Source organism: Macrobrachium rosenbergii, chromosome 12 (genome assembly GCF_040412425.1).
Source record: "Macrobrachium rosenbergii isolate ZJJX-2024 chromosome 12, ASM4041242v1, whole genome shotgun sequence".
In the NCBI taxonomy this organism is placed as follows: domain Eukaryota; kingdom Metazoa; phylum Arthropoda; class Malacostraca; order Decapoda; family Palaemonidae; genus Macrobrachium; species Macrobrachium rosenbergii.
The window spans coordinates 105,098,287-105,112,636 of record NC_089752.1 but is presented as its reverse complement, the minus strand read 5'-3'; positions in this window follow the sequence as shown (position 1 = coordinate 105,112,636).

Genomic DNA, 14,350 nt, shown 5'->3' with positions numbered 1-14,350 from the left:
AATTTCCCTGCCTTATATCTCCATTTATTTTCTTGTATATTTTGCTTCCTTTTCTGCTACAAAACAGATTTTTGTTTGCACAAAATGACTCTAAGAGTTTTCTACATTCATATTAGAGCGTGGGTTACTGAGGTTTTCAAGATCTCCCACTGTTAATAATTTATTTTAGTATAACTAAATAACACTCTAATAAAGTCAGTGGTTGATTTTAATTAGTGGGAGAGCTTCAGTAATATCACAGAAAAGGTGACAGGGATTAAAATGAGGCTCGGCAATTCATATCACACGAAGACCCTCACTAACATAATATTCACTGAATCGAAATTCGAAACCTTTCGAAACCTGATGAATTTTCGATGCTCGTTAAAGGAGAATATTACGAAATTGTTAATTGCAATCCCAGTTTTCACGGTAAATACCTTATATTATAAATGATATCCTGTGAATATTAGCGTAATATCAGACAGATTCCTTGCGGATTTCCAAGTGAATCAGTGCCGCTTGCAGGCACCAGATTACTTATCTTGACGTCATTTCCTATACGTCGTTGCTTCTAAGCTGCATCATTAGTATAAATTTTGCTGTATTATGAGAAAATTCTAAATGCAATTCTGGGCAAAAAATGCTCAGGGAGGAAAACATTTGGCGAAAGATTCCCCTAACGGAATTGGATCTGGGACAGTGTCCCAGGAAATTGTATTACATAACTTTAGCGGAGGCGTCTGCAGTGATGGAGATCGCTGTCTTCCTATCGATTGCTGTCTTCCTGTCGATTGCTGTATTTCTGTCGATTGCTGTCCTTCCGTCGACTGCTGACTTCCTATCGATTGCTGTCTTTCTGTCCACTGCTGTCTTCCTATTGAATGTTGTCTTCCTATCGATTACTGTCTTTCTGTCGATTGCTTTCTATCGATTGCTGTCTTCCTGTCGATTACTATCTTCCTATCGACTGCTGTCGTCCTGTCGATTGCTGTCTTCCTGTCGCTTGCTGTCTTTCTAACGACTGCAATTTTCCTATCGATTGATGTCTTTCTGTCGATTGATGTCTTCCTATCAATTGCTGTCTTTCCGTCGATTGCTGTCTCTCTGTCGACTCCTGTCTTCCTGTCGATTGCTGTCTTTCTGTCGATTGCTAGCTTCCTATCGATTGCTGTCTTCCTGTCGATTGCTAACTTCCTGTCGTTTGCTGTCTTCCTATCAATTGCTGTGCTGTCTTCCTGTGGATTGCTGTCTTCCTGTTGATTGCTGCCTTCCTATCGATTGCTGTCTTCCTGTCGATTGCTGCCTTCCTGTCGATTGCTATCGATTGCTGTCTTCCTGTCGATTGCTGCCTTCCTATCGATTGCTGTCTTCCTGTCGATTGCTGTCTTCCTATCAACTGCTATCTTCCTATTGATTGCTGTCTTCCTGTCGATTGCTGTCTTTCTGTCGTTTGCTGTCTTCCTATTGATTGCTGTTTTTCTGTCGATTGCTGTCTTCCTATCGATTGCTGTTTTTCTGTCGATTGTTGTCTTCCTGTCAATTGCTGTCTTTCTGTCGATTGCTGTCTTCCTGTCGATTGCTGTCTTCCTATCAACTGCTATCTTACTATCGATTGCTGTCTTCCTGTCGATTGCTGTCTTCCTGTCGATTGTGGCCTTTCTGTCGATTGCTGTCTTCCTCTTCCTGTCGATTGTTGTCTTCCTGTCGACTGCTGTCTTTCTGTCGATTGCTGTCTTTCTGTCGATTGCTGTCTTCCTGTCGACTGCTGTTTTTCTATCGATTGCTGTTTTTCTATCGATTGCTGTCTTCCTGTCGATTGCTGTCCTTCAGATTGCTATCTTCCTGTCGTCTGCTGTCTTCCTGTCCATTGCTGTCTTCCTACTGATTGCTATCTTTCTGCCGTCTTGCCGTCTTCCTCGTCCATTGCGATTGCTCTTCCTGTCGATTGCTGCCTTCCTATCGATTGCTTGTCTTCCGTCCGTCGGATAATGAAATTGCAGACAATGAACCTCTGGAATAGAGACAGAAATCATATCGACGACGGAGAAGCTGGTTTTCCTGTTGAACGGATTGCTGTATACAGCAATGCATGGAATTTCTGTTGATTGCTTTTGTTGGTTCCTGATCGATTGCTATGTAGTCTTCCTGGAATCGAGAGATAATGTGGTAGAGTTCTGTCTTTTCCTGGGATGCGATTGCTGTCTTTGCTGTCGATTGCACAGATTCCATAATAAAAAAAGGATGGATGAGACTAACAGACATTGCCGATACCAAAATTCTGAGTGTTTATAAACAATTCAGTAACTAGTGTTTTGTAAGCAACTCAGTAACTAGTAAACAAAAGGCAGGCCATTAACGACATGATTTACGAAGAACAGAAAGAGGAAAAATGGAAAACTCAAGAGACTGTTGCAGCAATACTAACGGCCAAAAATAAATTCTGAATTCTCAAGAGCATTATCCAAGACCAACGCCTTCCACTGACAATGAGCAGAAGCAACTGAGCAACGAAACAACGTCCAAAACAAACTATGACTCCTGAGGAAATATGCAAGGCTGGGACCATTAAAAGCACAATTTTGCGTTCGCGAAACGCCTGGACAAAATATTATCGCAAGTCAGATGGAGATTGCTAAGCCATTTCTAATAATTACATTGCTTTCCCTCTGCGTTTTGGGTAGAGAAGGCCAAGCCAGGTCATTCTGTTACTCCTCAACGACGGAATAAGGATGAACTCGCTCGACCTCTGGCCTTTCTCACATTTCTCCTATCTGCTTTTCTTCTTCTTCTTCTCTCTTTTTTTTTTTAGGTGTGGTTCTTCCTTTTCTCATTGTTTAGGTTTGATTTTTAAGTTTCCAGTTGTTCCATTTGGTTTTATTTTCAATATAGAGTATTTTATTTACCGGTGAATATGATTCACAAATTGATAATCATTGGCATTTGTAGTACGTAGTTTTATGAAATACTGCGAATTTACAGTTTATCATTTTCACTGAACATTTCTGTAGAGTTTAAATTAGATATTTTCCTTTCACATTATTTCAATTCGGCGATTTTCAACTAGGCGATTTTTGAAATTGATTTTTGGATTAAATCTTAATTGTTTTTTTATTTTCAAAATAAAAAAATTTTCCCATTCTCCATATACTCAAAAACTTCAAAATATGGAATGACTTAATATTATAAAAACCGTACAATTTCAATAAAATTTAAATAAGATTTGTCCCCTAGTTATCGTATTTTAAATATTTTTTATGAAGTCTTCAGACTGTCTCAAGTCATAAAATGGTTGACTTACTCATATTTATTTTTAATTTATTTCTGAAATAAAGTTTTAAAAAGTTTAGCTTTATGAACAGAATCTAACAAAAGGAGTCACTCAAGCACCTCAGAAAACTATTGAGATGGCTTTGTCTGTCCGTCCGCACTTTTTCTCTCCGCCCTCAGATCTTAAAAACCATTGAGGCTAGAGGGCTGCAAATTGCTATGTTGATCATCCACCCTCCAGCCATCAAACATACCAAATTGCAGCCCTCTGGCCTCAGTAGTTTTTATTTTATTTAAGGTTAAAGTTAGCCATGGTCATGCGTCTGGCACCGCTGTAGGTGCCAACAACACAGGCCATCACCGGCCCGTGGCTGAAAGCTTCTTGGGCCGCTGTTGAGAGTTTCATGGGCCGTGGCTGAGAGTTTCATACAGCATTATACGTATACGCTGTACAGAAAACTCAGCGATATGCAGTAAATGTGCCTCGCTTTCGAACTTCTCCTTTATTCCTCACACCGCTAGGCTATGGACGTTGTGCAACTGGAACGTCAAAAGTTCAAGATGCAACGCATTACTTCCCTAAAGCAACTTTCCTTGTATTTTATAATTTACTATTTTTATCTATTCTTTTACTAATGTGTTAATTTATTTTTTCTTTCTGATAACTGATTTTCTTTTTTGTATTTCCAGTTACCTTCTGTTACTTCTTTCAAATGAACACCTGAATATTCTTTGCAAGCTTGAATTTCAAGTCAATGCCCCCGTGGTGTGTTTGTTCCATATGAATAGGGTTCATCTTCTGAATAATAATAATAATAATAATAATAATAATAATAATAATAATAATAATAATAATATTCCTCCCCAAGATACATTCGAACACATTTCCACAAAGACCACTGTAAGAAGCGAGAGTCTGGCATCCTAGCAAAACGTCGGTGATATTAACCGGAGGCATTGGAAGCTTACAAAACCGGTCGGGTAATTCCATTACTTCACTGGGCGTGCTGGAAGCTGGAAGAGATGAACTGGATCGTTCTACCAAGAGCATTTGGTCATGGAGTTAGGCGTCGTCAGCAGAGACAACAGAACCACAGTTAGATCCCCCTGACTTCGTTCCCTTATTTTTATATATTTTTCTCCATGTTTTAATTTTTGTATTTTTTGCATTCTCCAGTCTATGTGGCCTGATTTTGTAACATATCTTTGGCATGGATTGGCCTCTCTCTCTCTCTCTCTCTCTCTCTCTATATATATATATATATATATATATATATATATATATATATATATATATATATATATGTGTGTGTGTATGGATGCATATATATATATATATATATATATATATATATATATATATATATATATATATATATATATATATATATATATATATATATTGCATTCATACACACACATATATATATATATGTGTGTGTGTGTGTGTGTGTGTTTGTGTGTGTGTGTGTGTGTACGGTCTTACAGGTTGATAAATATGAAAATAGTTTCTCTACTCTAAAAAATGCTTTTACATGGAATTACTGCAAGTCAGTGCGTTAGACTTCCAATCTACCAGTATACTGCAAATGTATTTTTAATTCCTGGAAATGTTAATAATTCCTTGACTGTTACTGGATATCAATTAATACTGCTTCCATTCCCAGAGAGCCATTAATATATGCAGAAACTGTTTAAAATACTCCTAGTATTTTTTGATTTTTGATCGTCTAAAATATATTCCAGGACAGCGAAGAACGGAAACAAAATCAATTTTTAGTTTTCTGTACAAGAAAACTGTTGTGCCGGCTTTGTCTGTCCGTCCACACGTTTTCTGTCCGCCCTCAGATCTTGACAATTACTGAGGCTAGAGGGCTGCAAATTGGTATGTTAATCATCCACCCTCGAATCATCAAACATACCAAATTTCAGCCCTGTAGCCTCAGTAGTTTTTATTTTATTTAAGGTCAAAGTTAGCCATAATCGTGCATCTGACAACTATATAGGACAGGCCACCACCGGACCGTGGTTAAAGTTTCATGGGCCGCGGCTCATACAGCATTATACCGACACCACTGAAAGATAGATCTATTTTCGGTGGCCTTGATTATACGCTGTACAGAAAACTCGATTGCGCCGAAGAAACTTCGGAGCTTTTGTTTACTTGTTTATATTACATCAAATACCGAGAAATACCTTACAAACTGTTATAACACCTATTGGAGGTTATTCTCATTTAATTTTATTCCTTTAAGAGAAATCGCAAGAGATTGCATCTCAAAATTAAATTTCCTCTTCTTCCATCAGAAGAAATCAACTCCTTTTACACATTTTCCTTCTACCCTTTTCTCCCTTTTACACCTTTTCTGGAATTCTTTCATCCATTCCAGTGCCTATCCTTAATTATTCTTTGTATTTCTCTTTTTATTTGTTATTTTTTTCCATTTATGTTTAGGTAGAGTCTTGTTTGCGCATCTTCTTCTTTATTTAATTATTCCTGGTTATTTCGTTATCGAATATTTTTCAAAAGTTTTTCTGCTCAGACCTGCTTTTGTGTCCTTTATGATGCATATATTTTTTATAATTGTCACGCCTATCACTCCTTGTTAATATTTTCATTCATCTATTCTTATTGCATAAATTCACATATTTTCCCCCACTTTTATAGCTTGTCATTTTTCCTTCCTTTAAAAGGATACTTACTTTCCTTGTCTTTCATAATAACGCGTAGATGGAGGAACCAAATGTAAAAAGGAGCTTGATAAAGAATAACTGTTTAAAGATTTTGATTGACAACCTATGTAGCAATTAGCTTCCTAGGCAAGGTCCCACGATAACAAAATGTCCGTTTGTGAAGAAAGAGAAATATCAAAGGAAGTGCAATAAAACACAAATCAAATAAAATGAATAAAGCAACGCATAATAAATAGATCATGTTCAAAATGTCCGTTTGCGAAGAAAGAGAAACAGCAAGAGAAGTGCAATAAAACATAAGTGAAATAAAGTGAATAAAGCAATAAATGATAAATAGATTGTTTTCAATAACCTTTTGAATTCTCATTTCACTGGGCCACCTGACAATGTAACTGGAAATGAAAAACAAACAAAATCCTGAGAGAATAGTATGTCAAAGTGTCAGCTAAGGTCCTGTGAGCACCAGAAGAGTTGGAAGGACCACACCAGCTTGGATGAGCACTGCGAGAAGGGAAGTTAGAGATGAGTGGAGATTTGTGAAAGTTAATGAAAAGGGCAACATGAGTGGCGGAATTTCACAGATGCCTATGGGACACATGGCTTTGGAGGCGATGATGATGAATGATGATGATGGTGGTGGTGATGATAAAGTAAATATGGATTAAGAAAAATAACTTAACCAGGAGCATCACTACATAATTCGCCAGTAAACGGATGAAACGCTTCTGATACCGAAATGTTAATTACCCAAACAAAGTCCATTTGGAAATTAGGCCAATAAAGGTGGTAAAGATAAAAATGGTCGGCCAGTGCCCTATATATATATATATATATATATATATATATATATATATATATATATATATATATATATGTGTGTGTGTGTGTATATATATATATATATGTATATATATATATATATATATATATATATATATATATATATATATATATATATATATATATATAATATAAACACCAGAAAAACTGTCAAGCTCACCTGCTAAAATCCGTAAAAGATGAGCTGATTGGCAAAGCATCAAAGGAACTGAGAATCGCAATGCAGCGCGTCTAAGACCATTATATGACTTTATAAAAATGACATTGTTAAAAACAAAAACAAAAACAAAAAATTTACTGAAACTGATTGCGTGCGGATCTTCTTTCTCAAAATGCAAAGGGGGAAAAACTAAACTTTTAGTGCAACGGCAAATAATTTTAGCTATAAATTTAGCTGTTTGACGTAACAGTGAAACTCGCAACTTCAGAGTTACCAAATAGCCACAAAGGGTCGATCCGATTAGCTGAAAACATAAAGCTCGAACGCACTTTTGGATTTGTTTTTGAATGTAAACGAAGAAATTTTCCACGCATAAGTAATAAGTTAAGCATAAGAGGAAATAAATAATATCCAGGAAAGTGTACACTAAAAAAAAACGATCTTGAAAACATTGGCTGCATTCAAGTATTTTTTTAATTCATGCAATTTTGTTCCAGAAGCGATAAAATTTTTATCTTAGCTAATTGGTATCGGATATGAAAATTATTTTGGGGCGGATAAACATTGTTATTGATAAAATTACACTAAAACCACCAATTTCAAGGCATTAGCATAGTCAATGTCAGCGCTTTATGAAATAACAAATATACACTATGCTTTGCGTGAGTCGAAGATTTTCATTGCATTAACATTCGGATGTATTCTGTTTTCCCCGAGATTAGATCCAGAAAATACCGCCTCTTCTTGCTACATCACAAGCTTAATCCATTCTTCTCTGAACTGAAGTCTTTAGTTTATCTGAGCGAATTTAAACACTATAATCTCTGACACAATTTATTTTACATGTCTGAGATATTCACATGAATTTATCCGTATACTGTTTCACTACAAAACATCACCTTCTGCATTTCATGTCAATACTGATGTCAGAAAATAGAAGTAGTTGATTTTCACAAATTTAAAACAAAAATAGTTAATAACCATCAGAAAGGTACCTGAATAGCAAATTTATCCTCTGAAAATATTTTCTCTGCTCTCACAGGTGTCCTTTCATTATCATGGACTGAGCTGCAAGACTTTCTTAAACGAATCACTGTTACATATGAAAACTACAGGACATCGAACTTTTACTAACAGACGCGAAAAAGCGAAGCTGGTAAAAACTCCCATCCCCTTCAACCAAAATGGGATGATCTCAACCTTGCTTTCACGTTGAAGACACTAATTAAAGAAGTCAACAAGTAAAAAATGCACCGAAGTTTCTGTTCAGCTCATAATCAAGGCCACCGAAAATAGATCAATCTTTAGGTGGTCTCGGTATAATGCTGTATGAGCCGCGGCCCATGAAACTCTCAGCCGGCCGTGGTGGCCTGTGTTGTTGCGTTGCCAGAAGCACCATTATGGGTAACTTTAACCTTGATAAAATTAAAACTACTGAGGCTAGAGGGCTGCGATTTGGAATGTTTGATGTTTGAAGGGTGGATGATCAACATACCAATTTGCAGCCCTTTAGCCTTAGTAGTTTTTAAGATCTGAGGGCGGACAGAAAAAGTGTGGACAGACAAACAAAGCCATCTCAATTGTTTTATTTTACAGAAAACTAAAATCTCCTTCACAAGAAGGCTCATATGATATAAAAAAAAATCCTCATTAATGATTCTGCCTTGGCAAAAAGTCTACCTGTAAGAATAAACTACTAAACTTAGTTTCTGAAGTCATCAAACGAAGAAGAATTTTTGTAAATAATGTAACTAAACATCAAAACAACTGGGCATCAGCACAGGCTCAATGGCATCAAAGACCATAGTATAACTTTGTGAAAGAGTCTTCCTTTAAAACTGTAGACAAAAAGGCCGTCGTTGAAACTAATTGTGTCCAGACCTTCAGTTTAAAAAACAAACGAGTAAAAAATGCGCCGAAATTTCTTCGGCGCAATCGAGTTTTCTGTACAACGTATAACACTGTATGAAACTCTCAACCCCAGCCCATGAAACTCTCTGCCGCGGCCCATGAAACTTTCAGCCACAGCCCGGTGGTGGCCTGTGTTGTTGGTACCCATAGCGGTGACAGACCCACGATCATGGCCAACCTTAATCTTAAATCAAAATAAAAACTACTGAGGCTAGAGGACTGCCATTTGGTATGTTTGATGATTGGAGGGTGGATGATCAACATACCAAATTGCAGCCCTCTAGCCTCAGCAGTTATTAAGATCTGAGGGCGGAGAGAAAAAGTGCGGACGGACAGACAAAGCCACCTCAATAGTTTTCTTTTACAGAAAACTAAAACGTCTGAAAATCATTTTACAAAACTCTAGAATATATCAAATAAAACACTTCGTAGTTTTACCTGCAAATTTGTGGTTTAAGACCTGACGATGAAATTTCGTCATCTACACCAGGCTCAGGATGTTTAAAAAACACGCAACTAAAGCACGGGGACAAACCGAAATTTATTTTGCGATGTGAACAAAGTTGTAGTCACATTGAATCAAAGTTTTCTCGGACATAAATAATTCTTCTACAAAGGACGCTGAATCATCTTAGCAGCGGAGACAAAGCTTCGTAAAATAAATACCATGGTATGCAAGGGGTGGACTTTGCATCAACAACATTGAAATCACACAACCGAGAGAATTTGGGTGCCCTTACGCGCAATTTTTGTTTTCCAAACTGGACAGGACAAATGATACATGTTTCCTTACTCCAGTCTTGAAATTAGTTTTTCTATATACAAATTCACTGAATTTGATCTTACGCACAGAGTTACACCCAAGGTCTTGTTGCACTGCAGGCACTGCCAAAGGGTGCTAGCAGCGACCCTTCGGTCCTTAGATGCACCCACTTTTTAGCCTTTTACTTAACCTCCATTCCTACGTCCTTTCTTCAGTCTTTCTGTCCAACCTCTCCAACTTAGTGCAACTGTGAGGTTTTCTCCCAGTTCCATCTTTAGATCCCTACTTTTCATCACGTTTATTCTCTGGATCCTACTATCCTGCTGACCAACCACTCCAACTCCCTCTTAAGCGATGGATGGCCGCAAGTGCGCCAGTGCTTGCCTTGTCAGCCTAAATTTCATAAAATCGAATCAATTTTGTGATGGAAGACATTTTAAAAATGACATACACAATGTTATTTTTAAGGCAGAAGAGTTTGGTTTCTGAAGGAAAGATGATAAAATTCAAGTGGTTCTTGTTCTAATTTAATCAATCCCACTTATCTTCCGACCTAACGAGTTATGATTCAAAGGTGACTGAATATGTAGCATTTTCAACCCAAAGGACTTTGCTTTGCTTAGCTGTATACGGTCTCATGTCGCCATGAACTGTACTTTTGACTTCGTGCATTGTAAGTTTAGGGTATCAGAAAAATTATAAACTTTTCGGCCTAAAACAAAATTTGGTTGATACGGGCGCCTTCATTTGTGCGATGCAAGAGTGAATAGCTACAAGAGATGTGGGGAGTCTCCGTGCTCCAACTGGAATCGCCCTCTAATCCGAAAGAAGGAAATGGCCCATCAGCCGAGACCTACAGTACTTAGCTATGTGAATCAATTTAGCACGGAAAATTCTGGACAACAGAGTAGTTTAAAACTGGGTAAAAAAAAACATAAGGCACAGAGGTATCTTGTATAAGCGGTGTCATGGCAGAAGGGTTGTTGTAGCAAGCCTTACAGTGAAGGGAATTGAAAGGTAATTACGAAAAGACTCCAGGAATTACAGTACCCAAAAGAAGTATGTCTTAGTTTAACCAGCCCACTGAACTGATTAACAGCTCTCCTAGGGCTGGCCCGAAGGATTAGATTTATTTTACGTGGCTAAGAACCAATTGGTTACCTAGCAACGGGACCTACAGCTTATTGTGGAATCAGAACCACATTATGAAGAGAAATGAATTTCTATCACCAGAAATAGTTTCTTCTAATTCTTCATTGGCTGGTCGGAGAGTCGAACGCTGGGCCAACAGCGTGCTAGCCGAGAGCTCTACCCACCCCTCCCGTGAAGAACTAAGATCGCCGGTTAGAAAGCATTTACTTTATTGTATGTTTATATCAAATTTAGACGGTCAATCCAAGCGCTGGGGCAATTTCGGGCATTCAGGCCTTAAGACAGTGAAAAGAGTGAGTTGGAGCAGTTGGACAACAAGATAAAGAGATCCAGAAAACAATGAAATGAAGTACAAGGCTCCAAAGGTAGAACTGGGAAGAAATTTCAAGTTGCACTGTGAAGTAATAGTCAAGTGGTTGGACAGCAAGAGTGTAGAAAGGAAACAGGAATGGAGTTAAAGTAAAAGGCTGAAAAGTGGCTGCATCCAGGGGCCGAGGGCACATTGCAAATACCCTTCAGTAATGCCTACAGTGCACCACGTGAGGTAAACTGATGGTAATATACCTCTACGGGTAGTTATGAATGTGAATTGCTTAGAAAACCGTTCACACCCAGTGCATGACGTCAGTTGGAAATTCCATAAATAAAATCTTCAAATTATATGCAAGGTTCCCTCTGATGTGACAGAAACAAGCATAAGTATATTCTGAGTAATGATAAATGGAATCCTCAGTGTTCCTAAATCTTGAACAACAGAAAAAGTTGCAGGATATCTCAGTTGTCGACCCGAATGCAAGGAAAAATAGATGGCTTTTAAAATATATATTTAAGTACGTACCGAAATAAAATTTTATAGTTTTAAAAAGACATAAAACTTATAGATGTGAAGTATTCATTCATAATGAAGAAAATGGCTACTGAATACTCTGCTGCCTCTGAAGAAAGGCACCCCATATAAACCACCCAGCAACACATTGTTAAGTTCCTCGCTGGGTGAGCGGGTTCCGTTCTCAGCTACCACTCTGTTGGTCGCGAGTTCGAATCTCCGACCGGCCAGTGAAGAACAAGAGGAATTTGTTTCTGGTGATAGAAATTCATTTCTCGCTATAATGTGGTTCGGATTCCACAATAAGCTAGGTAACCAATTGGTTCTTCGCCACGTAAAAGTAAATCTAATCCTTCGGGCCAGCCCTAGGAGAGCTATTAATCAGCTCAGTGGTCTAGTTAAACTAAGATATCCTTAACTTTAACTTTTATATTTTGATATTTTGTTGACATAACCGGCCGGTTGGATTAATACGATTGCATGTTACAAGTGTAATCTAAAAGGAAATTATTTATACATTAACTCTAATGTATTTAGAATTTAATGTATTTATACGTTTATACATTAACTCTAATGTATTTAGACTGTGGTTTCTTGAATAAATATTACTTACTAACTCTTTCTCTTTTTTCTTTCGTGAATGACATGTACTTACAAAGAAAAAAAAATTGTTATGAATTTGACTAACTCACAACAAGTTACACTCAATATTCTAGAGGCAAACAACATCATATAATGGATGATAAGAAAATTCACTTCAAACTTTCTTAGAACTAATTTAATAATTATAAGTTCCCATATAAAATAATCACATATATAAATAAGGCTTCACTAGTGTCACAAAGAACACAATAAGAAGGTACTTACAGTTTCAATAATAACTTAAGATGTTAACACAAAGCAAGTCCAAAAGATCTCAATTTAAGGCCAGTAAGCAATATCCCAAGTAAACTTAAAAGCTAAACCTTAAGGGAGTCTAAAGAAAAATTTCAAGAAAAGAAACTAACAAAAATAATGCAATGTTCACTCAACAGATGTCGCAGAAAGCTCTGTTAGCTAAATTTGAAAGATACAGGTACATAACAAAATCATCATCTGCTCATCATCCTTTTCATCGTCCACTTGAGTCTTTTTCCCAGAAGGGAAGAATAATGCTGAGTAATCAAATCGTTTTGTGTCTCAATATCTTCGTCTTGATAGCATGTGACATTTTTCTTTTAATTTCCACTTACATATAAATACATGTCATTCATAAAAGCAAAAGAGAAAGCATGAAATATTTACACAAGAAACCATGTCAGATGAAATCATCATAAAAAATGTGAACCAGAATCTAAATATATTAAAATTAATTCATAGATTAATTCCTTCAAAACCAGACGTATAACAAGCAATCGTGGTAATCCATCCATGTTGCACAGGATGTCATAACCTGCTGGTTATGTCCACAAAATATCAAAGTTCATCATGACTTGCAACCACTAAAACACGACGCAGGAACGACAATGAATTATACAATTTATGCCAACATTCGCTTTGACATATTACTGAAACAGCACAGAATTACAAAACCTATAGAGGCTTCATGATTGCTCAATTTTATTATGCATTATACAAGCTAATTTAACTAACAAACGGGTTTCACCTAATTTCTTTTAGTACAAGGAACAATTTTTCCATTTTGTAACTCTTATCGTCTTTCTGGATGCAAAAACTGCTTCACAGTCTCTGTGGTTTCACGACCTAATTTCCTACTAAAACGGATTTTTTACTTATCACCTTTTTTTCTCATGTGCAGGGGGATGGTCCAGTTCATCTGGGCTTTGGATGTTGCTGAATACATGAAAATTAAGATATAAAAATTGTTTCCATTACTTCACCCATTTTCAGTCTGTCACCAGGCATGAATAGTTCTGAATCTTCTCTTGGGATGAACTCCTTATTTGTTATGTGACAGGGGAACAAAGACCTTATTTGCAACGTAATAAGGATATGAAGACCTTATTTGACATCTAATAAGGAAAATAAGACCTTATTGCCATGAAACTGGGGAATAGAGAGCTTATTTGCCACTTGATAAGGTCACTGTTATAATGACCCATTTATTCACGCTAGCAAAACAAGGATGCTTTAAGCGGATCTCTCTCTCTCTCTCTCTCTCTCTCTCTCTCTCTCTCTCTCTTACACACACACACACATATACATATATATACACACATATATATATATATATATATATATATATATATATGTGTGTGTGTGTGTGTGTGTGTGTGTGTGTGTATTGTCACGATTTGTACCAAGTACCTGATTATTACACAACTAATCACAGATTTCAAAAATTTACCTCACTTCAGCCAGATACCTGAACTCTCATAACAATAAAAATTACGACTGAGTACTCTAAAGGTAACAGTGATCTATTAAAAAGCCCATTAGTCATGTGAAAAATCAAATTAAGTTTATTAAAACAAGTATGAGGTATCAACAATTAAACAAGAACTATACTAGAGTAAAAGGGCATCACTCCATCAAACAACTTTAACTGTTTCCCTGGTCTTAATTCACTTCAGCAAAACTAAAGGAACAAAACATGTTTATCACTTTGCCTTATACACACAATTAATCTTATTCACTGGTGGTCAATAAATGAAACACTGTTTTTTAAAAACATTAAATACAAAAATTTATATTTAAATTCAAAATTTGTCATTAGAATTCACAATCTGAAAATTTACTATTACTTGAAAACAAC